Genomic DNA, 27,655 nt, shown 5'->3' on the forward strand with positions numbered 1-27,655 from the left:
ATTATTCGAGTTGCATACTGCAACTTCGGAGTCCTATACGACAAGGTCAGTGTGGAACCGTGTATGGATGTCGTTATCCATCCAACACAAAACTATAATCGTGACTTTTGATCTTTAAAAAACATTGCTCGTGCCACTTTCCTTATTAATACGTTAATAAATAATCGAAGTCTTGTGGAGTTTACATCAGTTCATAATGACACAATCTGTTCCATATTTTGGATCTTTCTATCTCACGAGCGCAGTCACCGCTTCCCTGGTGCTCTAGTGTAAAATATACATTCTTTTTTTGTTTTGATTAGAGAAACATTGGTTTGAGCACCAGTTGAGCTTAAAACGTTTGAATTTAGGAGGAGATTAAGGTTAACCATCAACGGCTTTAAGGAAATCCCTGGTTTTGTTGTCCGTGAGAGCTGTTTGTATGTGTTCAGTTAGCAGTAAAGTGGCTGATGCAAGACGATCTTTTTGTGCAAAAGACAAACTGATTTTCAGATTCTGATTCTGAGATTCTAAATAAAAAACTGGCCAGTAAGTATTTTTCCAAATATTTTTTAGAACAGGTACAATGCTGATGGGTCTGTAGTTCGAAATGTGTTCTTTAATCAGATGGGGGTGATCAAGCCTTTCTTACAAATGGGATGAGTGTTATTTAAGATGCAAAGATTAGTAATGTGATGAATAATATTTTATACACATCTGCTGCGTGAAGAATGCTGACCAGCACCAGTCTACTCAAACACTCCAATATCATCAACAAACTTAGGTTATGTTATGTTCATTATTATGCAGGAGGTAAACCATCTGGTATTTGAATGAGATGTAATCACTTCCAATAGATAAGACTGTAACCTGTCTATCTGAAGATGCAAAAAGGCTTCTCCAAACTCACATGTATATTTATCTATAATCTATATTTATGTTTTATGGAATAAACTTGTTACTTCTTCATCGCTGTATCCTGGGATTTACTAAAACCACTACAGATATAAAGAGCGATAATAATCTTGAATTCAATAAACATGATCCAGTAATTGTGCAGCTCTTGACTGCAGGTCTCTGCGCATACAGGGTGTTTAATGAGTCGCTGAATCGGCGCTGCTGTTTAAACCGAGACAGTCGATACCATCCCACACAGAGATCACCAGACCAGCCCACCTGCTCACTGATTGGGTTAGGAAGAACCGTCACTCAAAACTACTCGACCAATGGAGAGCCATGATCCACGCCTCCCTGTAAATCCCACCCTCACGACAAAACAGCGCCAAAACTCGTAAACGAAAGAAAAAAAATCGAAAGCAAAGAAACTGGCGACGAAAACAAAAAATGCAGCATCACAAGCAAAGACGAGGGCTGCAGGCCAGTCTTGATAAAGTTTTTTTTTTTTTTTGATTTCAATACATTTATTTGTTTTCAATTCTATAAATGTTGCATTCGATTTTTTTATTTTTGATCTCAAAATCAATTTTTTGACTAGAGGCAGAGGAGGGTCGTGGTTTGGAGGAGGTGCGACGGCGAGGGCTGACTACCGGAGTACTGGCAGGACCAGCACTGAAGGGTGCTGCTATCTCTGAAGCTCCAAAGTCAGCCAGCTCCTCAACCAGCCGCTCCCTGAAGGCCAACTGTGTGAGATGCGCCAGCCCTTTCACCTTGGTCAGGTGCTGGTGCAGGATGAAGGAGTTGACGACAGCAGTGTCCACAAAGTGGTAAAAGAGGGTCTTGTACCACTTCATGGTCTTCTGCAGGACATGGCAGTAGCCGACCAGAGCATCGGACAGGTCGACGCCCCCAATTCCAGCAGTGTAGTCCTTCACGGCACAAGGGATGGGGACATCCTTCCGTATCCAAGCTCCATTCTCCTTCACTCGGCGATTGGCAAAGTCATATAGATATTAATTCATACATACAGTTAGGTCCATAACTGGGTAGATGAGTAGTGGAGGACACCGTGAGCACACTGGCCTGGTCTGGCTACCCAAGTAGGGGTACTGATGCGGAGGTTCCTAGGGGCAGCCATGGGGGAGGAGCAATGGCAGGTAGCGGTCCTCAGGCCACTGCAGGAGGAGCTGCTGACGTGGCACCAGTGGATCACAAAGACAGTGCAACACCTCCACTAGGGTTTCTACAGGGCCAGTGCCGATGAGATGTGGAAGACTTCTGCCGACTGGCAGATGCAAGACGCTGAATCGGCGCTGCTGTTGAAACCGAGACAGTCGATACCATCCCACACAGAGATCACCAGACCAGCCCACCTGCTCACTGATTGGGTTAGGAAGAACCGTCACTCAAAACTACTGGACCAATGGAGAGCCATGATCCACGCCTCCCTGTAAATCCCACCCTCACGACAAAACAGCGCCAAAACTCGTAAACGAAAGAAAAAAAATCGAAAGCAAAGAAACTGGCGACGAAAACAAAAAATGCAGCATCACAAGCAAAGACGGGGGCTGCAGGCCAGTCTTGATAAAGTTTTTTTTTTTTTGATTTCAATACATTTATTTGTTTTCAATTCTATAAATGTTGCATTCGATTTTTTTATTTTTGATCTCAAAATCAATTTTTTGACTAGAGGCAGAGGAGGGTCGTGGTTTGGAGGAGGTGCGACGGCGAGGGCTGACTACCGGAGTACTGGCAGGACCAGCACTGAAGGGTGCTGCTATCTCTGAAGCTCCAAAGTCAGCCAGCTCCTCAACCAGCCGCTCCCTGAAGGCCAACTGTGTGGGATGCGCCAGCCCTTTCACTTTGGTCAGGTGCTGGTGCAGGATGAAGGAGTTGACGACAGCAGTGTCCACAAAGTGGTAAAAGAGGGTCTTGTACCACTTCATGGTCTTCTGCAGGACATGGCAGTAGCCGACCAGAGCATCGGACAGGTCGACGCCCCCAATTCCAGCAGTGTAGTCCTTCACGGCACAAGGGATGGGGACATCCTTCCGTATCCAAGCTCCATTCTCCTTCACTCGGCGATTGGCAAAGTCATATAGATATTAATTCATACATACAGTTAGGTCCATAACTGGGTAGATGAGTAGTGGAGGACACCGTGAGCACACTGGCCTGGTCTGGCTACCCAAGTAGGGGTACTGATGCGGAGGTTCCTAGGGGCAGCCATGGGGGAGGAGCAATGGCAGGTAGCGGTCCTCAGGCCACTGCAGGAGGAGCTGCTGACGTGGCACCAGTGGATCACAAAGACAGTGCAACACCTCCACTAGGGTTTCTACAGGGCCAGTGCCGATGAGATGTGGAAGACTTCTGCCGACTGGCAGATGCAAGACGCTGAATCGGCGCTGCTGTTGAAACCGAGACAGTCGATACCATCCCACACAGAGATCACCAGACCAGCCCACCTGCTCACTGATTGGGTTAGGAAGAACCGTCACTCAAAACTACTGGACCAATGGAGAGCCGAGATCCACGCCTCCCTGTAAATCCCACCCTCACGACAAAACAGCGCCAAAACTCGTAAACGAAAGAAAAAAATCGAAAGCAAAGAAACGGGCAACGAAAACAAAATTGCAGCATCGCAAGCAAAGACGGGGGCTGCAGGCCAGTTTTGATAAAGTTTTTTTTTTTTTTTTTGCTTTCGATACATTTATTTGTTTTCAATTCTATAAATGTTGCATTCGATTTTTTTATTTTTGATCTCAAAATCAATTTTTTGACTAGAGGCAGAGGAGGGTCGTGGTTTGGAGGAGGTGCGACGGCGAGGGCTGACTACCGGAGTACTGGCAGGACCAGCACTGAAGGGTGCTGCTATCTCTGAAGCTCCAAAGTCAGCCAGCTCCTCAAACAGCCGCTCCCTGAAGGCCAACTGTGTGAGATGCGCCAGCCCTTTCACCTTGGTCAGGTGCTGGTGCAGGATGAAGGAGTTGACGACAGCAGTGTCCACAAAGTGGTAAAAGAGGGTCTTCTACCACTTCATGGTCTTCTGCAGGACATGGCAGTAGCCAAGCAGAGCATCGGACAGGTCGACGCCCCCAATTCCAGCAGTGTAGTCCTTCACGGCACAAGGGATGGGGACATCCTTCCGTATCCAAGCTCCATTCTCCTTCACTCGGCGATTGGCAAAGTCATATAGATATATATACATACATACAGTTAGGTCCATAACTGGGTAGAGGAGCAGCGGAGGACACCGTGGGCACACTGGCCTGGTCTGGCTACCCAAGTAGGGGTACTGATGCGGAGGTTCCTAGGGGCATCCATGGGGGAAGAGCATTGGCAGGTAGCGGTCCTCAGGCCACTGCAGGAGGAGCTGCTGACGTGGCACCAGTGCATCACAAAGACAGTGCAACACCACCACTAGGGTTTCTACAGGGCCAGTGCCGATGAGATGTGGAAGACTTCTGCCGACTGGCCAGGAATTGAGAGGAAGGGATTGTGACTGGGTAGCTGAGTTGGCGTGAAGCAGAGAGTGTGTGCCAATGCTATGCGGGAGCGAGCGCCTGTGTGATAGAGAGCAGAATAGAGTGAGATAGGGAGTTAAGTGTAATTGTTTGGGCGTGGGTCTCAGCCGATAGGGGCCTTTTAGATTGTGTTTTTTAAGGCCAATAAACCTTCCTGACGTTGCTTTATACTTGTTGTCTGCTAAAGGAAAAAGACCCCCGCTTGCTACAATACTTTTGTTTGTTAACTTTCGAACTTTGGATTCACTTGACAATAGTACGTCCACCTGCTTCCGCAGTCAGTGCACCAGTCACAATCATAGATTTTATAGATTTGCTTTAACCCTGGCCAGTAGGAATTCGACCTGCCCACATCAAACATCTGCGTCTCTCTGCCCCCGCCCCTCCCCCAAGGCATCGCAGGCTGGCAGGCAGCACAGACACAAGGCTGCGCGCACACAAGAGCAAACCCACAAGCAGTGACCACATAGATACAGAATACTTTGTAAAAAATAATCCCAACGCTGGACGGGCCCCTTCGCTGGCTGGGGCCCCGGGACTCGAGCCCTGGTAAGCCCTTGCAATAAGTAAGCCTGACTACACCTATACTTAAGAATTAAACCGGCTCATCGTTATTGAAAGCGAAGAAAATGTGAACAATCTTCTGTTTTTCACTTCTGACAGATTACATACAAATTTAAATACATTCGCTACATCATGAATGAACCAACTGGCAATATATTGTCTTTGAAATGAACTTTACACCATTCCGCGATACAGCGAATAAAAAGCCTATCATTGAACTTTTATAACGTATATTTTGAAAACAACCACAGTCATACATACAACCTGCTACTTGAGAAACATAAATATTCTACTTTTCAGTACATCTAAACATTTGAATAAGTCGTGAAGTGAACTTACTTTAAGCGCACTCTTCGGTCTGAAGTCATCTGAGGAGCCTTTTCTCAAAGTGGTCTGAAGGAAGAGCACTCGAGCGCTTTCAAATAATGAATCTGGGAACATCTGTGACAGTATCAAACACGTGTTTAATGATTTATTATCCATTATTCGAGTTCCATACTGCAACTTCGGAGTCCTATACGACAAGGTCAGTGTGGAACCGTGTATGCATGTCGTTATCCATCCAACACAAAACTATAATCGTGACTTTTGATCTTTAAAAAACATTGCTCGTGCCACTTTCCTTATGAATACGTTAATAAATAATCGAAGTCTTGTGGAGCTTACATCAGTTCATAATGACACAATCTGTTCCATATTTTGGATCTTTCTATCTCACAAGCGAAGTCACCGCTTCCCTGGTGGTCTAGTGGTTAGGATTCTGCGCTCTCACCGCCGCGGCCCGGGTTCGATTACCGGTCAGGGAACTTGCTTTTTCCCGCCCCTTCCATAAACGAATGGAAAATCAATAAATCGAAACGAGCACTAATCACGCTAAGTAGAGTGCATGTTATCAAATATGTATTTCCTGACTTCCCGTTTCAATCCTTGTAATGAGGGTGGGAGGTGCTGTATTGTGAGAAGAAGGGCCATGTGCGCTGCTTGCAAAATGCAGGATGCGAAGGTAGCACATTACAAAGGATTGAGGGAGAGAGACGATACTGCATTTCATAATACATCTTGAGACAGGTGTGAATTCTCACACTGTCAGAGAGTTGGCGCTGTCTTGGAAATATTACAGTGGTGGGTCCAAGGAGACACTTTTGTAAGTCAATCTTATTTGCACGCTTGTATTATTTCATGACGGCTGCTAATTTGTCTTTGAGTGACCATCTAGGGAGGCATGTAAGAAATGCTGGAAATAAACTAATTCATGAACGGAAAAGATTTTCAGTTAAACTTCCGCAGTTTATTGTTAACCTATTTCTTGCTTTAATTTACTAATGTGATCTTTATAAGTGACATGGGAATCGAGAATTAGTCAAAGGTATTGAAGAGGTTACTACTGTAATTTGTGAGTTGTTGATTACTATAGAGGGAGGGCTGGAAGACTTAAGGGGATCTAAAATATACATTCTTTTTTTGTTTTGATTAGAGAAACATTGGTTTGAGCACCAGTTGAGCTTAAAACGTTTGAATTTAGGAGGAGATTAAGGTTAACCATCAACGGCTTTAAGGAAATCCCTGGTTTTGTTGTCCGTGAGAGCTGTTTGTATGTGTTCAGTTAGCAGTAAAGTGGCTGATGCAAGACGATCTTTTTGTGCAAAAGACAAACTGATTTTCAGATTCTGATTCTGAGATTCTAAATAAAAAACTGGCCAGTAAGTATTTTTCCAAATATTTTTTAGAACAGGTACAATGCTGATGGGTCTGTAGTTCGAAATGTGTTCTTTAATCAGATGGGGGTGATCAAGCCTTTCTTACAAATGGGATGAGTGTTATTTAAGATGCAAAGATTAGTAATGTGATGAATAATATTTTATACACATCTGTTGCGTGAAGAATGCTGACCAGCACCAGTCTACTCAAACACTCCAATATCAGCAACAAACTTAGGTTATGTTATGTTCATTATTATGCAGGAGGTAAAACATCTGGTATTTGAATGAGATGTAATCACTTCCAATAGATAAGACTGTAACCTGTCTATCTGAAGATGCAAAAAGGCTTCTCCAAACTCACATGTATATTTATCTATAATCTATATTTATGTTTTATGGAATAAACTTGTTACTTCTTCATCGCTGTATCCTGGGATTTACTAAAACCACTACAGATATAAAGAGCGATAATAATCTTGAATTCAATAAACATGATCCAGTGATTGTGCAGCTCTTGACTGCAGGTCTCTGCGCATACAGGGTGTTTAATGAGTCGCTGAATCGGCGCTGCTGTTTAAACCGAGACAGTCGATACCATCCCACACAGAGATCACCAGACCAGCCCACCTGCTCACTGATTGGGTTAGGAAGAACCGTCACTCAAAACTACTCGACCAATGGAGAGCCATGATCCACGCCTCCCTGTAAATCCCACCCTCACGACAAAACAGCGCCAAAACTCGTAAACGAAAGAAAAAAAATCGAAAGCAAAGAAACTGGCGACGAAAACAAAAAATGCAGCATCACAAGCAAAGACGAGGGCTGCAGGCCAGTCTTGATAAAGTTTTTTTTTTTTTTGCTTTCAATACATTTATTTGTTTTCAATTCTATAAATGTTGCATTCGATTTTTTTATTTTTGATCTCAAAATCAATTTTTTGACTAGAGGCAGAGGAGGGTCGTGGTTTGGAGGAGGTGCGACGGCGAGGGCTGACTACCGGAGTACTGGCAGGACCAGCACTGAAGGGTGCTGCTATCTCTGAAGCTCCAAAGTCAGCCAGCTCCTCAACCAGCCGCTCCCTGAAGGCCAACTGTGTGAGATGCGCCAGCCCTTTCACCTTGGTCAGGTGCTGGTGCAGGATGAAGGAGTTGACGACAGCAGTGTCCACAAAGTGGTAAAAGAGGGTCTTGTACCACTTCATGGTCTTCTGCAGGACATGGCAGTAGCCGACCAGAGCATCGGACAGGTCGACGCCCCCAATTCCAGCAGTGTAGTCCTTCACGGCACAAGGGATGGGGACATCCTTCCGTATCCAAGCTCCATTCTCCTTCACTCGGCGATTGGCAAAGTCATATAGATATTAATTCATACATACAGTTAGGTCCATAACTGGGTAGATGAGTAGTGGAGGACACCGTGAGCACACTGGCCTGGTCTGGCTACCCAAGTAGGGGTACTGATGCAGAGGTTCCTAGGGGTAGCCATGGGGGAGGAGCAATGGCAGGTAGCGGTCCTCAGGCCACTGCAGGAGGAGCTGCTGACGTGGCACCAGTGGATCACAAAGACAGTGCAACACCTCCACTAGGGTTTCTACAGGGCCAGTGCCGATGAGATGTGGAAGACTTCTGCCGACTGGCAGATGCAAGACGCTGAATCGGCGCTGCTGTTGAAACCGAGACAGTCGATACCATCCCACACAGAGATCACCAGACCAGCCCACCTGCTCACTGATTGGGTTAGGAAGAACCGTCACTCAAAACTACTGGACCAATGGAGAGCCGAGATCCACGCCTCCCTGTAAATCCCACCCTCACGACAAAACAGCGCCAAAACTCGTAAACGAAAGAAAAAAATCAAAAGCAAAGAAACGGGCGACGAAAACAAAATTGCAGCATCGCAAGCAAAGACGGGGGCTGCAGGCCAGTTTTGATAAAGTTTTTTTTTTTTTTTTTGCTTTCGATACATTTATTTGTTTTCAATTCTATAAATGTTGCATTCGATTTTTTTATTTTTGATCTCAAAATCAATTTTTTGACTAGAGGCAGAGGAGGGTCGTGGTTTGGAGGAGGTGCGACGGCGAGGGCTGACTACCGGAGTACTGGCAGGACCAGCACTGAAGGGTGCTGCTATCTCTGAAGCTCCAAAGTCAGCCAGCTCCTCAACCAGCCGCTCCCTGAAGGCCAACTGTGTGAGATGCGCCAGCCCTTTCACCTTGGTCAGGTGCTGGTGCAGGATGAAGGAGTTGACGACAGCAGTGTCCACAAAGTGGTAAAAGAGGGTCTTCTACCACTTCATGGTCTTCTGCAGGACATGGCAGTAGCCAAGCAGAGCATCGGACAGGTCGACGCCCCCAATTCCAGCAGTGTAGTCCTTCACGGCACAAGGGATGGGGACATCCTTCCGTATCCAAGCTCCATTCTCCTTCACTCGGCGATTGGCAAAGTCATATAGATATATATACATACAAACAGTTAGGTCCATAACTGGGTAGATGAGCAGCGGAGGACACCGTGGGCACACTGGCCTGGTCTGGCTACCCAAGTAGGGGTACTGATGCGGAGGTTCCTAGGGGCAGCCATGGGGGAAGAGCATTGGCAGGTAGCGGTCCTCAGGCCACTGCAGGAGGAGCTGCTGACGTGGCACCAGTGCATCACAAAGACAGTGCAACACCACCACTAGGGTTTCTACAGGGCCAGTGCCGATGAGATGTGGAAGACTTCTGCCGACTGGCAAGGAATTGAGAGGAAGGGATTGTGACTGGGTAGCTGAGTTGGCGTGAAGCAGAGAGTGTGTGCCAATGCTCTGCGGGAGCGAGCGCCTGTGTGATAGAGAGCAGAATAGAGTGAGATAGGGAGTTAAGTGTAATTGTTTGGGCGTGGGTCTCAGCCGATAGGGGCCTTTTAGATTGTGTTTTTTAAGGCCAATAAACCTTCCTGACGTTGCTTTATACTTGTTGTCTGCTAAAGGAAAAAGACCCCCGCTTGCTACAATACTTTTGTTTGTTAACTTTCGAACTTTGGATTCACTTGACAATAGTACGTCCACCTGCTTCCGCAGTCAGTGCACCAGTCACAATCATAGATTTTATAGATTTGCTTTAACCCTGGCCAGTAGGAATTCGACCTGCCCACATCAAACATCTGCGTCTCTCTGCCCCCGCCCCTCCCCCAAGGCATCGCAGGCTGGCAGGCAGCACAGACACAAGGCTGCGCGCACACAAGAGCAAACCCACAAGCAGTGACCACATAGATACAGAATACTTTGTAAAAAATAATCCCAACGCTGGACGGGCCCCTTCGCTGGCTGGGGCCCCGGGACTCGAGCCCTGGTAAGCCCTTGCAATAAGTAAGCCTGACTACACCTATACTTAAGAATTAAACCGGCTCATCGTTATTGAAAGCGAAGAAAATGTGAACAATCTTCTGTTTTTCACTTCTGACAGATTACATACAAATTTAAATACATTCGCTACATCATGAATGAACCAACTGGCAATATATTGTCTTTGAAATGAACTTTACACCATTCCGCGATACAGCGAATAAAAAGCCTATCATTGAACTTTTATAACGTATATTTTGAAAACAACCACAGTCATACATACAACCTGCTACTTGAGAAACATAAATATTCTACTTTTCAGTACATCTAAACATTTGAATAAGTCGTGAAGTGAACTTACTTTAAGCGCACTCTTCGGTCTGAAGTCATCTGAGGAGCCTTTTCTCAAAGTGGTCTGAAGGAAGAGCACTCGAGCGCTTTCAAATAATGAATCTGGGAACATCTGTGACAGTATCAAACACGTGTTTAATGATTTATTATCCATTATTCGAGTTGCATACTGCAACTTCGGAGTCCTATACGACAAGGTCAGTGTGGAACCGTGTATGCATGTCGTTATCCATCCAACACAAAACTATAATCGTGACTTTTGATCTTTAAAAAACATTGCTCGTGCCACTTTCCTTATGAATACGTTAATAAATAATCGAAGTCTTGTGGAGCTTACATCAGTTCATAATGACACAATCTGTTCCATATTTTGGATCTTTCTATCTCACGAGCAAAGTCACCGCTTCCCTGGTGGTCTAATGGTTAGGATTCGGCGCTCTCACCGCCGCGGCCCGGGTTCGATTCCTGGTCAGGGAACTCGCTCTTTCCCGCCCCTTCCATAAGCGAATGGAAAATCAATAAATCAAAACGAGCACTAATCACGCTAAGTAGACTGCATGTTATCAAATATGTATTTCCTGACTTCCCGTGTAATGAGGGTGGGAGGTGCTGTATTGTGAGAAGAAGGGCCATGTGCGCTGCTTGCAAAATGCAGGATGCGAAGGTAGCACATTACAAAGGATTGAGGGAGAGAGACGATACTGCATTTCATAATACATCTTGAGACAGGTGTTAATTCTCACACTGTCAGAGAGTTGGTGCTGTCTTGGAAATATTACAGTGGTGGGTCCAAGGAGACACTTTTGTAAGTCAATCTTATTTGCACGCTTGTATTATTTCATGCTAATTTGTCTTTGAGTGACCATCTAGGGAGGCATGTAAGAAATGCTGGAAATAAACTCATTCATGAACGGAAAAGATGTTCAGTTAAACTTCCGCAGTTTATTGTTAACCTATTTCTTGCTTTAATTTACTAATGTGATCTTTATAAGTGACATGGGAATCGAGAATTAGTCAAAGGTATTGAAGAGGTTACTACTGTAATTTGTGAGTTGTTGATTACTATAGAGGGAGGGCTGGAAGACTTAAGGGGATCTAAAATATACATTCTTTTTTTGTTTTGATTAGAGAAACATTGGTTTGAGCACCAGTTGAGCTTAAAACGTTTGAATTTAGGAGGAGATTAAGGTTAACCATCAACGGCTTTAAGGAAATCCCTGGTTTTGTTGTCCGTGAGAGCTGTTTGTATGTGTTCAGTTAGCAGTAAAGTGGCTGATGCAAGACGATCTTTTTGTGCAAAAGACAAACTGATTTTCAGATTCTGATTCTGAGATTCTAAATAAAAAACTGGCCAGTAAGTATTTTTCCAAATATTTTTTAGAACAGGTACAATGCTGATGGGTCTGTAGTTCGAAATGTGTTCTTTAATCAGATGGGGGTGATCAAGCCTTTCTTACAAATGGGATGAGTGTTATTTAAGATGCAAAGATTAGTAATGTGATGAATAATATTTTATACACATCTGCTGCGTGAAGAATGCTGACCAGCACCAGTCTACTCAAACACTCCAATATCAGCAACAAACTTAGGTTATGTTATGTTCATTATTATGCAGGAGGTAAACCATCTGGTATTTGAATGAGATGTAATCACTTCCAATAGATAAGACTGTAACCTGTCTATCTGAAGATGCAAAAAGGCTTCTCCAAACTCACATGTATATTTATCTATAATCTATATTTATGTTTTATGGAATAAACTTGTTACTTCTTCATCGCTGTATCCTGGGATTTACTAAAACCACTACAGATATAAAGAGCGATAATAATCTTGAATTCAATAAACATGATCCAGTGATTGTGCAGCTCTTGACTGCAGGTCTCTGCGCATACAGGGTGTTTAATGAGTCGCTGAATCGGCGCTGCTGTTTAAACCGAGACAGTCGATACCATCCCACACAGAGATCACCAGACCAGCCCACCTGCTCACTGATTGGGTTAGGAAGAACCGTCACTCAAAACTACTCGACCAATGGAGACCCATGATCCACGCCTCCCTGTAAATCCCACCCTCACGACAAAACAGCGCCAAAACTCGTAAACGAAAGAAAAAAAATCGAAAGCAAAGAAACTGGCGACGAAAACAAAAAATGCAGCATCACAAGCAAAGACGAGGGCTGCAGGCCAGTCTTGATAAAGTTTTTTTTTTTTTTGATTTCAATACATTTATTTGTTTTCAATTCTATAAATGTTGCATTCGATTTTTTTATTTTTGATCTCAAAATCAATTTTTTGACTAGAGGCAGAGGAGGGTCGTGGTTTGGAGGAGGTGCGACGGCGAGGGCTGACTACCGGAGTACTGGCAGGACCAGCACTGAAGGGTGCTGCTATCTCTGAAGCTCCAAAGTCAGCCAGCTCCTCAACCAGCCGCTCCCTGAAGGCCAACTGTGTGAGATGCGCCAGCCCTTTCACCTTGGTCAGGTGCTGGTGCAGGATGAAGGAGTTGACGACAGCAGTGTCCACAAAGTGGTAAAAGAGGGTCTTGTACCACTTCATGGTCTTCTGCAGGACATGGCAGTAGCCGACCAGAGCATCGGACAGGTCGACGCCCCCAATTCCAGCAGTGTAGTCCTTCACGGCACAAGGGATGGGGACATCCTTCCGTATCCAAGCTCCATTCTCCTTCACTCGGCGATTGGCAAAGTCATATAGATATATATACATACATACAGTTAGGTCCATAACTGGGTAGATGAGCAGCGGAGGACACCGTGGGCACACTGGCCTGGTCTGGCTACCCAAGTAGGGGTACTGATGCAGAGGTTCCTAGGGGCAGCCATGAGGGAGGAGCAATGGCAGGTAGCGGTCCTCAGGCCACTGCAGGAGGAGCTGCTGACGTGGCACCAGTGGATCACAAAGACAGTGCAACACCTCCACTAGGGTTTCTACAGGGCCAGTGCCGATGAGATGTGGAAGACTTCTGCCGACTGGCAGATGCAAGACGCTGAATCGGCGCTGTTGTTGAAACCGAGACAGTCGATACCATCCCACACAGAGATCACCAGACCAGCCCACCTGCTCACTGATTGGGTTAGGAAGAACCGTCACTCAAAACTACTGGACCAATGGAGAGCCGAGATCCACGCCTCCCTGTAAATCCCACCCTCACGACAAAACAGCGCCAAAACTCGTAAACGAAAGAAAAAAATCAAAAGCAAAGAAACGGGCGACGAAAACAAAATTGCAGCATCGCAAGCAAAGACGGGGGCTGCAGGCCAGTTTTGCTAAAGTTTTTTTTTTTTTTTTTGTTTTCGATACATTTATTTGTTTTCAATTCTATAAATGTTGCATTCGATTTTTTTATTTTTGATCTCAAAATCAATTTTTTGACTGGAGGCAGAGGAGGGTCGTGGTTTGGAGGAGGTGCGACGGCGAGGGCTGACTACCGGAGTACTGGCAGGACCAGCACTGAAGGGTGCTGCTATCTCTGAAGCTCCAAAGTCAGCCAGCTCCTCAACCAGCCGCTCCCTGAAGGCCAACTGTGTGAGATGCGCCAGCCCTTTCACCTTGGTCAGGTGCTGGTGCAGGATGAAGGAGTTGACGACAGCAGTGTCCACAAAGTGGTAAAAGAGGGTCTTCTACCACTTCATGGTCTTCTGCAGGACATGGCAGTAGCCAAGCAGAGCATCGGACAGGTCGACGCCCCCAATTCCAGCAGTGTAGTCCTTCACGGCACAAGGGATGGGGACATCCTTCCGTATCCAAGCTCCATTCTCCTTCACTCGGCGATTGGCAAAGTCATATAGATATATATACATACATACAGTTAGGTCCATAACTGGGTAGATGAGCAGCGGAGGACACCGTGGGCACACTGGCCTGGTCTGGCTACCCAAGTAGGGGTACTGATGCGGAGGTTCCTAGGGGCAGCCATGGGGGAAGAGCATTGGCAGGTAGCGGTCCTCAGGCCACTGCAGGAGGAGCTGCTGACGTGGCACCAGTGCATCACAAAGACAGTGCAACACCACCACTAGGGTTTCTACAGGGCCAGTGCCGATGAGATGTGGAAGACTTCTGCCGACTGGCAAGGAATTGAGAGGAAGGGATTGTGACTGGGTAGCTGAGTTGGCGTGAAGCAGAGAGTGTGTGCCAATGCTATGCGGGAGCGAGCGCCTGTGTGATAGAGAGCAGAATAGAGTGAGATAGGGAGTTAAGTGTAATTGTTTGGGCGTGGGTCTCAGCCGATAGGGGCCTTTTAGATTGTGTTTTTTAAGGCCAATAAACCTTCCTGACGTTGCTTTATACTTGTTGTCTGCTAAAGGAAAAAGACCCCCGCTTGCTACAATACTTTTGTTTGTTAACTTTCGAACTTTGGATTCACTTGACAATAGTACGTCCACCTGCTTCCGCAGTCAGTGCACCAGTCACAATCATAGATTTTATAGATTTGCTTTAACCCTGGCCAGTAGGAATTCGACCTGCCCACATCAAACATCTGCGTCTCTCTGCCCCCGCCCCTCCCCCAAGGCATCGCAGGCTGGCAGGCAGCACAGACACAAGGCTGCGCGCACACAAGAGCAAACCCACAAGCAGTGACCACATAGATACAGAATACTTTGTAAAAAATAATCCCAACGCTGGACGGGCCCCTTCGCTGGCTGGGGCCCCGGGACTCGAGCCCTGGTAAGCCCTTGCAATAAGTAAGCCTGACTACACCTATACTTAAGAATTAAACCGGCTCATCGTTATTGAAAGCGAAGAAAATGTGAACAATCTTCTGTTTTTCACTTCTGACAGATTACATACAAATTTAAATACATTCGCTACATCATGAATGAACCAACTGGCAATATATTGTCTTTGAAATGAACTTTACACCATTCCGCGATACAGCGAATAAAAAGCCTATCATTGAACTTTTATAACGTATATTTTGAAAACAACCACAGTCATACATACAACCTGCTACTTGAGAAACATAAAAATTCTACTTTTCAGTACATCTAAACATTTGAATAAGTCGTGAAGTGAACTTACTTTAAGCGCACTCTTCGGTCTGAAGTCATCTGAGGAGCCTTTTCTCAAAGTGGTCTGAAGGAAGAGCACTCGAGCGCTTTCAAATAATGAATCTGGGAACATCTGTGACAGTATCAAACACGTGTTTAATGATTTATTATCCATTATTCGAGTTGCATACTGCAACTTCGGAGTCCTATACGACAAGGTCAGTGTGGAACCGTGTATGCATGTCGTTATCCATCCAACACAAAACTATAATCGTGACTTTTGATCTTTAAAAAACATTGCTCGTGCCACTTTCCTTATTAATACGTTAATAAATAATCGAAGTCTTGTGGAGCTTACATCAGTTCATAATGACACAATCTGTTCCATATTTTGGATCTTTCTATCTCACGAGCGAAGTCACCGCTTCCCTGGTGGTCTAGTGGTTAGGATTCGGCGCTCTCACCGCCGCGGCCCGGGTTCGATTCCCGGTCAGGGAACTTGCTCTTTCCCGCCCCTTCCATAAGCGAATGGAAAATCAATAAATCAAATCTATTCACGCTAAGTAGAGTGCATGTTATCAAATATGTATTTCCTGACTTCCCGTTTCAATCCTTGTAATGAGGGTGGGAGGTGCTGTATTGTGAGAAGAAGGGCCATGTGCGCTGCTTGCAAAATGCAGGATGCGAAGGTAGCACATTACAAAGGATTGAGGGAGAGAGACGATACTGCATTTCATAATACATCTTGATTACACACTGTCAGAGAGTTGGTGCTGTCTTGGAAATATTACAGTGGTGGGTCCAAGGAGACACTTTTGTAAGTCAATCTTATTTGCACGCTTGTATTATTTCCTGACGGCTGCTAATTTGTCTTTGAGTGACCATCTAGGGAGGCATGTAAGAAATGCTGGAAATAAACTCATTCATGAACGGAAAAGACGTTCAGTTAAACTTCCGCAGTTTATTGTTAACCTATTTCTTGCTTTAATTTACTAATGTGATCTTTATAAGTGACATGGGAATCGAGAATTAGTCAAAGGTATTGAAGAGGTTACTACTGTAATTTGTGAGTTGTTGATTACTATAGAGGGAGGGCTGGAAGACTTAAGGGGATGTAAAATATACATTCTTTTTTTGTTTTGATTAGAGAAACATTGGTTTGAGCACCAGTTGAGCTTAAAACGTTTGAATTTAGGAGGAGATTAAGGTTAACCATCAACGGCTTTAAGGAAATCCCTGGTTTTGTTGTCCGTGAGAGCTGTTTGTATGTGTTCAGTTAGCGCCAAAACTCGTAAACGAAAGAAAAAAATCAAAAGCAAAGAAACGGGCGACGAAAACAAAATTGCAGCATCGCAAGCAAAGACGGGGGCTGCAGGCCAGTTTTGCTAAAGTTTTTTTTTTTTTTTTTGTTTTCGATACATTTATTTGTTTTCAATTCTATAAATGTTGCATTCGATTTTTTTATTTTTGATCTCAAAATCAATTTTTTGACTAGAGGCAGAGGAGGGTCGTGGTTTGGAGGAGGTGCGACGGTGAGGGCTGACTACCGGAGTACTGGCAGGACCAGCACTGAAGGGTGCTGCTATCTCTGAAGCTCCAAAGTCAGCCAGCTCCTCAACCAGCCGCTCCCTGAAGGCCAACTGTGTGAGATGCGCCAGCCCTTTCACCTTGGTCAGGTGCTGGTGCAGGATGAAGGAGTTGACGACAGCAGTGTCCACAAAGTGGTAAAAGAGGGTCTTCTACCACTTCATGGTCTTCTGCAGGACATGGCAGTAGCCAAGCAGAGCATCGGACAGGTCGACGCCCCCAATTCCAGCAGTGTAGTCCTTCACGGCACAAGGGATGGGGACATCCTTCCGTATCCAAGCTCCATTCTCCTTCACTCGGCGATTGGCAAAGTCATATAGATATATATACATACATACAGTTAGGTCCATAACTGGGTAGATGAGCAGCGGAGGACACCGTGGGCACACTGGCCTGGTCTGGCTACCCAAGTAGGGGTACTGATGCGGAGGTTCCTAGGGGCAGCCATGGGGGAAGAGCATTGGCAGGTAGCGGTCCTCAGGCCACTGCAGGAGGAGCTGCTGACGTGGCACCAGTGCATCACAAAGACAGTGCAACACCACCACTAGGGTTTCTACAGGGCCAGTGCCGATGAGATGTGGAAGACTTCTGCCGACTGGCAAGGAATTGAGAGGAAGGGATTGTGACTGGGTAGCTGAGTTGGCGTGAAGCAGAGAGTGTGTGCCAATGCTATGCGGGAGCGAGCGCCTGTGTGATAGAGAGCAGAATAGAGTGAGATAGGGAGTTAAGTGTAATTGTTTGGGCGTGGGTCTCAGCCGATAGGGGCCTTTTAGATTGTGTTTTTTAAGGCCAATAAACCTTCCTGACGTTGCTTTATACTTGTTGTCTGCTAAAGGAAAAAGACCCCCGCTTGCTACAATACTTTTGTTTGTTAACTTTCGAACTTTGGATTCACTTGACAATAGTACGTCCACCTGCTTCCGCAGTCAGTGCACCAGTCACAATCATAGATTTTATAGATTTGCTTTAACCCTGGCCAGTAGGAATTCGACCTGCCCACATCAAACATCTGCGTCTCTCTGCCCCCGCCCCTCCCCCAAGGCATCGCAGGCTGGCAGGCAGCACAGACACAAGGCTGCGCGCACACAAGAGCAAACCCACAAGCAGTGACCACATAGATACAGAATACTTTGTAAAAAATAATCCCAACGCTGGACGGGCCCCTTCGCTGGCTGGGGCCCCGGGACTCGAGCCCTGGTAAGCCCTTGCAATAAGTAAGCCTGACTACACCTATACTTAAGAATTAAACCGGCTCATCGTTATTGAAAGCGAAGAAAATGTGAACAATCTTCTGTTTTTCACTTCTGACAGATTACATACAAATTTAAATACATTCGCTACATCATGAATGAACCAACTGGCAATATATTGTCTTTGAAATGAACTTTACACCATTCCGCGATACAGCGAATAAAAAGCCTATCATTGAACTTTTATAACGTATATTTTGAAAACAACCACAGTCATACATACAACCTGCTACTTGAGAAACATAAAAATTCTACTTTTCAGTACATCTAAACATTTGAATAAGTCGTGAAGTGAACTTACTTTAAGCGCACTCTTCGGTCTGAAGTCATCTGAGGAGCCTTTTCTCAAAGTGGTCTGAAGGAAGAGCACTCGAGCGCTTTCAAATAATGAATCTGGGAACATCTGTGACAGTATCAAACACGTGTTTAATGATTTATTATCCATTATTCGAGTTGCATACTGCAACTTTGGAGTCCTATACGACAAGGTCAGTGTGGAACCGTGTATGCATGTCGTTATCCATCCAACACAAAACTATAATCGTGACTTTTGATCTTTAAAAAACATTGCTCGTGCCACTTTCCTTATTAATACGTTAATAAATAATCGAAGTCTTGTGGAGCTTACATCAGTTCATAATGACACAATCTGTTCCATATTTTGGATCTTTCTATCTCACGAGCGAAGTCACCGCTTCCCTGGTGGTCTAGTGGTTAGGATTCGGCGCTCTCACCGCCGCGGCCCGGGTTCGATTCCCGGTCAGGGAACTCGCTCTTTCCCGCCCCTTCCATAAGCGAATGGAAAATCAATAAATCAAATCTATTCACGCTAAGTAGAGTGCATGTTATCAAATATGTATTTCCTGACTTCCCGTTTCAATCCTTGTAATGAGGGTGGGAGGTGCTGTATTGTGAGAAGAAGGGCCATGTGCGCTGCTTGCAAAATGCAGGATGCGAAGGTAGCACATTACAAAGGATTGAGGGAGAGAGACGATACTGCATTTCATAATACATCTTGATTACACACTGTCAGAGAGTTGGTGCTGTCTTGGAAATATTACAGTGGTGGGTCCAAGGAGACACTTTTGTAAGTCAATCTTATTTGCACGCTTGTATTATTTCCTGACGGCTGCTAATTTGTCTTTGAGTGACCATCTAGGGAGGCATGTAAGAAATGCTGGAAATAAACTCATTCATGAACGGAAAAGATGTTCAGTTAAACTTCCGCAGTTTATTGTTAACCTATTTCTTGCTTTAATTTACTAATGTGATCTTTATAAGTGACATGGGAATCGAGAATTAGTCAAAGGTATTGAAGAGGTTACTACTGTAATTTGTGAGTTGTTGATTACTATAGAGGGAGGGCTGGAAGACTTAAGGGGATGTAAAATATACATTCTTTTTTTGTTTTGATTAGAGAAACATTGGTTTGAGCACCAGTTGAGCTTAAAACGTTTGAATTTAGGAGGAGATTAAGGTTAACCATCAACGGCTTTAAGGAAATCCCTGGTTTTGTTGTCCGTGAGAGCTGTTTGTATGTGTTCAGTTAGCGCCAAAACTCGTAAACGAAAGAAAAAAATCAAAAGCAAAGAAACAGGCGACGAAAACAAAATTGCAGCATCGCAAGCAAAGACGGGGGCTGCAGGCCAGTTTTGCTAAAGTTTTTTTTTTTTTTTTTGTTTTCGATACATTTATTTGTTTTCAATTCTATAAATGTTGCATTCGATTTTTTTATTTTTGATCTCAAAATCAATTTTTTGACTGGAGGCAGAGGAGGGTCGTGGTTTGGAGGAGGTGCGACGGCGAGGGCTGACTACCGGAGTACTGGCAGGACCAGCACTGAAGGGTGCTGCTATCTCTGAAGCTCCAAAGTCAGCCAGCTCCTCAACCAGCCGCTCCCTGAAGGCCAACTGTGTGAGATGCGCCAGCCCTTTCACCTTGGTCAGGTGCTGGTGCAGGATGAAGGAGTTGACGACAGCAGTGTCCACAAAGTGGTAAAAGAGGGTCTTCTACCACTTCATGGTCTTCTGCAGGACATGGCAGTAGCCAAGCAGAGCATCGGACAGGTCGACGCCCCCAATTCCAGCAGTGTAGTCCTTCACGGCACAAGGGATGGGGACATCCTTCCGTATCCAAGCTCCATTCTCCTTCACTCGGCGATTGGCAAAGTCATATAGATATATATACATACATACAGTTAGGTCCATAACTGGGTAGATGAGCAGCGGAGGACACCGTGGGCACACTGGCCTGGTCTGGCTACCCAAGTAGGGGTACTGATGCGGAGGTTCCTAGGGGCAGCCATGGGGGAAGAGCATTGGCAGGTAGCGGTCCTCAGGCCACTGCAGGAGGAGCTGCTGACGTGGCACCAGTGCATCACAAAGACAGTGCAACACCACCACTAGGGTTTCTACAGGGCCAGTGCCGATGAGATGTGGAAGACTTCTGCCGACTGGCAAGGAATTGAGAGGAAGGGATTGTGACTGGGTAGCTGAGTTGGCGTGAAGCAGAGAGTGTGTGCCAATGCTATGCGGGAGCGAGCGCCTGTGTGATAGAGAGCAGAATAGAGTGAGATAGGGAGTTAAGTGTAATTGTTTGGGCGTGGGTCTCAGCCGATAGGGGCCTTTTAGATTGTGTTTTTTAAGGCCAATAAACCTTCCTGACGTTGCTTTATACTTGTTGTCTGCTAAAGGAAAAAGACCCCCGCTTGCTACAATACTTTTGTTTGTTAACTTTCGAACTTTGGATTCACTTGACAATAGTACGTCCACCTGCTTCCGCAGTCAGTGCACCAGTCACAATCATAGATTTTATAGATTTGCTTTAACCCTGGCCAGTAGGAATTCGACCTGCCCACATCAAACATCTGCGTCTCTCTGCCCCCGCCCCTCCCCCAAGGCATCGCAGGCTGGCAGGCAGCACAGACACAAGGCTGCGCGCACACAAGAGCAAACCCACAAGCAGTGACCACATAGATACAGAATACTTTGTAAAAAATAATCCCAACGCTGGACGGGCCCCTTCGCTGGCTGGGGCCCCGGGACTCGAGCCCTGGTAAGCCCTTGCAATAAGTAAGCCTGACTACACCTATACTTAAGAATTAAACCGGCTCATCGTTATTGAAAGCGAAGAAAATGTGAACAATCTTCTGTTTTTCACTTCTGACAGATTACATACAAATTTAAATACATTCGCTACATCATGAATGAACCAACTGGCAATATATTGTCTTTGAAATGAACTTTACACCATTCCGCGATACAGCGAATAAAAAGCCTATCATTGAACTTTTATAACGTATATTTTGAAAACAACCACAGTCATACATACAACCTGCTACTTGAGAAACATAAAAATTCTACTTTTCAGTACATCTAAACATTTGAATAAGTCGTGAAGTGAACTTACTTTAAGCGCACTCTTCGGTCTGAAGTCATCTGAGGAGCCTTTTCTCAAAGTGGTCTGAAGGAAGAGCACTCGAGCGCTTTCAAATAATGAATCTGGGAACATCTGTGACAGTATCAAACACGTGTTTAATGATTTATTATCCATTATTCGAGTTGCATACTGCAACTTCGGAGTCCTATACGACAAGGTCAGTGTGGAACCGTGTATGCATGTCGTTATCCATCCAACACAAAACTATAATCGTGACTTTTGATCTTTAAAAAACATTGCTCGTGCCACTTTCCTTATTAATACGTTAATAAATAATCGAAGTCTTGTGGAGCTTACATCAGTTCATAATGACACAATCTGTTCCATATTTTGGATCTTTCTATCTCACGAGCAAAGTCACCGCTTCCCTGGTGGTCTAGTGGTTAGGATTCGGCGCTCTCACCGCCGCGGCCCGGGTTCGATTCCCGGTCAGGGAACTTGCTCTTTCCCGCCCCTTCCATAAGCGAATGGAAAATCAATAAATCAAATCTATTCACGCTAAGTAGAGTGCATGTTATCAAATATGTATATCCTGACTTCCCGTTTCAATCCTTGTAATGAGGGTGGGAGGTGCTGTATTGTGAGAAGAAGGGCCATGTGCGCTGCTTGCAAAATGCAGGATGCGAAGGTAGCACATTACAAAGGATTGAGGGAGAGAGACGATACTGCATTTCATAATACATCTTGATTACACACTGTCAGAGAGTTGGTGCTGTCTTGGAAATATTACAGTGGTGGGTCCAAGGAGACACTTTTGTAAGTCAATCTTATTTGCACGCTTGTATTATTTCCTGACGGCTGCTAATTTGTCTTTGAGTGACCATCTAGGGAGGCATGTAAGAAATGCTGGAAATAAACTCATTCATGAACGGAAAAGATGTTCAGTTAAACTTCCGCAGTTTATTGTTAACCTATTTCTTGCTTTAATTTACTAATGTGATCTTTATAAGTGACATGGGAATCGAGAATTAGTCAAAGGTATTGAAGAGGTTACTACTGTAATTTGTGAGTTGTTGATTACTATAGAGGGAGGGCTGGAAGACTTAAGGGGATGTAAAATATACATTCTTTTTTTGTTTTGATTAGAGAAACATTGGTTTGAGCACCAGTTGAGCTTAAAACGTTTGAATTTAGGAGGAGATTAAGGTTAACCATCAACGGCTTTAAGGAAATCCCTGGTTTTGTTGTCCGTGAGAGCTGTTTGTATGTGTTCAGTTAGCAGTAAAGTGGCTGATGCAAGACGATCTTTTTGTGCAAAAGACAAACTGATTTTCAGATTCTGATTCTGAGATTCTAAATAAAAAACTGGCCAGTAAGTATTTTTCCAAATATTTTTTAGAACAGGTACAATGCTGATGGGTCTGTAGTTCGAAATGTGTTCTTTAATCAGATGGGGGTGATCAAGCCTTTCTTACAAATGGGATGAGTGTTATTTAAGATGCAAAGATTAGTAATGTGATGAATAATATTTTATACACATCTGCTGCGTGAAGAATGCTGACCAGCACCAGTCTACTCAAACACTCCAATATCAGCAACAAACTTAGGTTATGTTATGTTCATTATTATGCAGGAGGTAAACCATCTGGTATTTGAATGAGATGTAATCACTTCCAATAGATAAGACAGTAACCTGTCTATCTGAAGATGCAAAAAGGCTTCTCCAAACTCACATGTATATTTATCTATAATCTATATTTATGTTTTATGGAATAAACTTGTTACTTCTTCATCGCTGTATCCTGGGATTTACTAAAACCACAACAGATATAAAGAACGATAATAACCAGCTCCTCAACCAGCCGCTCCCTGAAGGCCAACTGTGTGAGATGCGCCAGCCCTTTCACCTTGGTCAGGTGCTGGTGCAGGATGAAGGAGTTGACGACAGCAGTGTCCACAAAGTGGTAAAGGAGGGTCTTGTACCACTTCATGGTCTTCTGCAGGACATGGCAGTAGCCAAGCAGAGCATCGGACAGGTCGACGCCCCCAATTCCAGCAGTGTAGTCCTTCACGGCACAAGGGATGGTGACATCCTTCCGTATCCAAGCTCCATTCTCCTTCACTCGGCGATTGGCAAAGTCATATAGATATATATACATACATACAGTTAGGTCCATAACTGGGTAGATGAGCAGCGGAGGACACCGTGGGCACACTGGCCTGGTCTGGCTACCCAAGTAGGGGTACTGATGCGGAGGTTCCTAGGGGCAGCCATGGGGGAAGAGCATTGGCAGGTAGCGGTCCTCAGGCCACTGCAGGAGGAGCTGCTGACGTGGCACCAGTGCATCACAAAGACAGTGCAACACCACCACTAGGGTATCTACAGGGCCAGTGCCGATGAGATGTGGAAGACTTCTGCCGACTGGCAAGGAATTGAGAGGAAGGGATTGTGACTGGGTAGCTGAGTTGGCGTGATGCAGAGAGTGTGTGCCAATGCTATGCGGGAGCGAGCGCCTGTGTGATAGAGAGCAGAATAGAGTGAGATAGGGAGTTAAGTGTAATTGTTTGGGCGTGGGTCTCAGCCGATAGGGGCCTTTTAGATTGTGTTTTTTAAGGCCAATAAACCTTCCTGACGTTGCTTTATACTTGTTGTCTGCTAAAGGAAAAAGACCCCCGCTTGCTACAATACTTTTGTTTGTTAACTTTCGAACTTTGGATTCACTTGACAATAGTACGTCCACCTGCTTCCGCAGTCAGTGCACCAGTCACAATCATAGATTTTATAGATTTGCTTTAACCCTGGCCAGTAGGAATTCGACCTGCCCACATCAAACATCTGCGTCTCTCTGCCCCCGCCCCTCCCCCAAGGCATCGCAGGCTGGCAGGCAGCACAGACACAAGGCTGCGCGCACACAAGAGCAAACCCACAAGCAGTGACCACATAGATACAGAATACTTTGTAAAAAATAATCCCAACGCTGGACGGGCCCCTTCGCTGGCTGGGGCCCCGGGACTCGAGCCCTGGTAAGCCCTTGCAATAAGTAAGCCTGACTACACCTATACTTAAGAATTAAACCGGCTCATCGTTATTGAAAGCGAAGAAAATGTGAACAATCTTCTGTTTTTCACTTCTGACAGATTACATACAAATTTAAATACATTCGCTACATCATGAATGAACCAACTGGCAATATATTGTCTTTGAAATGAACTTTACACCATTCCGCGATACAGCGAATAAAAAGCCTATCATTGAACTTTTATAACGTATATTTTGAAAACAACCACAGTCATACATACAACCTGCAACTTGAGAAACATAAATATTCTACTTTTCAGTACATCTAAACATTTGAATAAGTCATGAAGTGAACTTACTTTAAGCGCACTCTTCGGTCTGAAGTCATCTGAGGAGCCTTTTCTCAAAGTGGTCTGAAGGAAGAGCACTCGAGCGCTTTCAAATAATGAATCTGGGAACATCTGTGACAGTATCAAACACGTGTTTAATGATTTATTATCCATTATTCGAGTTGCATACTGCAACTTCGGAGTCCTATACGACAAGGTCAGTGTGGAACCGTGTATGCATGTCGTTATCCATCCAACACAAAACTATAATCGTGACTTTTGATCTTTAAAAAACATTGCTCGTGCCACTTTCCTTATGAATACGTTAATAAATAATCGAAGTCTTGTGGAGCTTACATCAGTTCATAATGACACAATCTGTTCCATATTTTGGATCTTTCTATCTCACGAGCAAAGTCACCGCTTCCCTGGTGGTCTAGTGGTTAGGATTCGGCGCTCTCACCGCCGCGGCCCGGGTTCGACTCCGAGTCAGGGAACTCGCTCTTTCCCACCCCTTCCATAAACGAATGGAAAATCAATAAATCAAATCTATTCACGCTAAGTAGAGTGCATGTTATCAAATATGTATTTCCTGACTTCCCGTTTCAATCCTTGTAATGAGGGTGGGAGGTGCTGTATTGTGAGAAGAAGGGCCATGTGCGCTGCTTGCAAAATGCAGGATGAGAAGGTAGCACATTACTAAGGATTGAGGGAGAGAGACGATACTGCATTTCATAATACATCTTGAGACAGGTGTGAATTCTCACACTGTCAGAGAGTTGGCGCTGTCTTGGAAATATTACAGTGGTGGGTCCAAGGAGACACTTTTGTAAGTCAATCTTATTTGCACGCTTGTATTATTTCATGCTAATTTGTCTTTGAGTGACCATCTAGGGAGGCATGTAAGAAATGCTGGAAATAAACTCATTCATGAACGGAAAAGATGTTCAGTTAAACTTCCGCAGTTTATTGTTAACCTATTTCTTGCTTTAATTTACTAATGTGATCTTTATAAGTGATATGGGAATCGAGAATTAGTCAAAGGTATTGAAGAGGTTACTACTGTAATTTGTGAGTTGTTGATTACTATAGAGGGAGGGCTGGAAGACTTAAGGGGATCTAAAATATACATTCTTTTTTTGTTTTGATTAGAGAAACATTGGTTTGAGCACCAGTTGAGCTTAAAACGTTTGAATTTAGGAGGAGATTAAGGTTAACCATCAACGGCTTTAAGGAAATCCCTGGTTTTGTTGTCCGTGAGAGCTGTTTGTATGTGTTCAGTTAGCAGTAAAGTGGCTGATGCAAGACGATCTTTTTGTGCAAAAGACAAACTGATTTTCAGATTCTGATTCTGAGATTCTAAATAAAAAACTGGCCAGTAAGTATTTTTCCAAATATTTTTTAGAACAGGTACAATGCTGATGGGTCTGTAGTTCGAAATGTGTTCTTTAATCAGATGGGGGTGATCAAGCCTTTCTTACAAATGGGATGAGTGTTATTTAAGATGCAAAGATTAGTAATGTGATGAATAATATTTTATACACATCTGTTGCGTGAAGAATGCTGACCAGCACCAGTCTACTCAAACACTCCAATATCAGCAACAAACTTAGGTTATGTTATGTTCATTATTATGCAGGAGGTAAACCATCTGGTATTTGAATGAGATGTAATCACTTCCAATAGATAAGACTGTAACCTGTCTATCTGAAGATGCAAAAAGGCTTCTCCAAACTCACATGTATATTTATCTATAATCTATATTTATGTTTTATGGAATAAACTTGTTACTTCTTCATCGCTGTATCCTGGGATTTACTAAAACCACTACAGATATAAAGAGCGATAATAATCTTGAATTCAATAAACATGATCCAGTGATTGTGCAGCTCTTGACTGCAGGTCTCTGCGCATACAGGGTGTTTAATGAGTCGCTGAATCGGCGCTGCTGTTGAAACCGAGACAGTCGATACCATCCCACACAGAGATCACCAGACCAGCCCACCTGCTCACTGATTGGGTTAGGAAGAACCGTCACTCAAAACTACTCGACCAATGGAGACCCATGATCCACGCCTCCCTGTAAATCCCACCCTCACGACAAAACAGCGCCAAAACTCGTAAACGAAAGAAAAAAAATCGAAAGCAAAGAAACTGGCGACGAAAACAAAAAATGCAGCATCACAAGCAAAGACGAGGGCTGCAGGCCAGTCTTGATAAAGTTTTTTTTTTTTTTGATTTCAATACATTTATTTGTTTTCAATTCTATAAATGTTGCATTCGATTTTTTTATTTTTGATCTCAAAATCAATTTTTTGACTAGAGGCAGAGGAGGGTCGTGGTTTGGAGGAGGTGCGACGGCGAGGGCTGACTACCGGAGTACTGGCAGGACCAGCACTGAAGGGTGCTGCTATCTCTGAAGCTCCAAAGTCAGCCAGCTCCTCAACCAGCCGCTCCCTGAAGGCCAACTGTGTGAGATGCGCCAGCCCTTTCACCTTGGTCAGGTGCTGGTGCAGGATGAAGGAGTTGACGACAGCAGTGTCCACAAAGTGGTAAAAGAGGGTCTTGTACCACTTCATGGTCTTCTGCAGGACATGGCAGTAGCCGACCAGAGCATCGGACAGGTCGACGCCCCCAATTCCAGCAGTGTAGTCCTTCACGGCACAAGGGATGGGGACATCTTTCCGTATCCAAGCTCCATTCTCCTTCACTCGGCGATTGGCAAAGTCATATAGATATTAATTCATACAT

General features: G+C 44.6%; 5 non-coding genes across 5 annotated transcripts; all 5 read left to right on the top strand.

Moving 5' to 3' along the window:
* Window positions 1-5,698: 5,698 nt before the first annotated feature.
* trnae-cuc (transfer RNA glutamic acid (anticodon CUC)) lies at window positions 5,699-5,770 on the top strand. The gene has a single exon. It is a non-coding gene; the product is annotated as a tRNA-Glu (tRNA).
* Window positions 5,771-10,741: 4,971 nt separating this feature from the next.
* Window positions 10,742-10,813, top strand: trnae-cuc (transfer RNA glutamic acid (anticodon CUC)). Its single transcript has one exon. It is a non-coding gene; the product is annotated as a tRNA-Glu (tRNA).
* Window positions 10,814-15,767: 4,954 nt separating this feature from the next.
* Window positions 15,768-15,839, top strand: trnae-cuc (transfer RNA glutamic acid (anticodon CUC)). Its single transcript has one exon. It is a non-coding gene; the product is annotated as a tRNA-Glu (tRNA).
* A 3,035-nt stretch (window positions 15,840-18,874) lies between these two features.
* On the top strand, window positions 18,875-18,946 carry trnae-cuc (transfer RNA glutamic acid (anticodon CUC)). The gene has a single exon. It is a non-coding gene; the product is annotated as a tRNA-Glu (tRNA).
* A 3,035-nt stretch (window positions 18,947-21,981) lies between these two features.
* Window positions 21,982-22,053, top strand: trnae-cuc (transfer RNA glutamic acid (anticodon CUC)). The gene has a single exon. It is a non-coding gene; the product is annotated as a tRNA-Glu (tRNA).
* The last annotated feature ends 5,602 nt before the right edge of the window (window positions 22,054-27,655 follow it).

This window comes from Amia ocellicauda, chromosome 14 (assembly GCF_036373705.1).
Source record: "Amia ocellicauda isolate fAmiCal2 chromosome 14, fAmiCal2.hap1, whole genome shotgun sequence".
NCBI classification, from domain to species: Eukaryota; Metazoa; Chordata; class Actinopteri; order Amiiformes; family Amiidae; genus Amia; species Amia ocellicauda.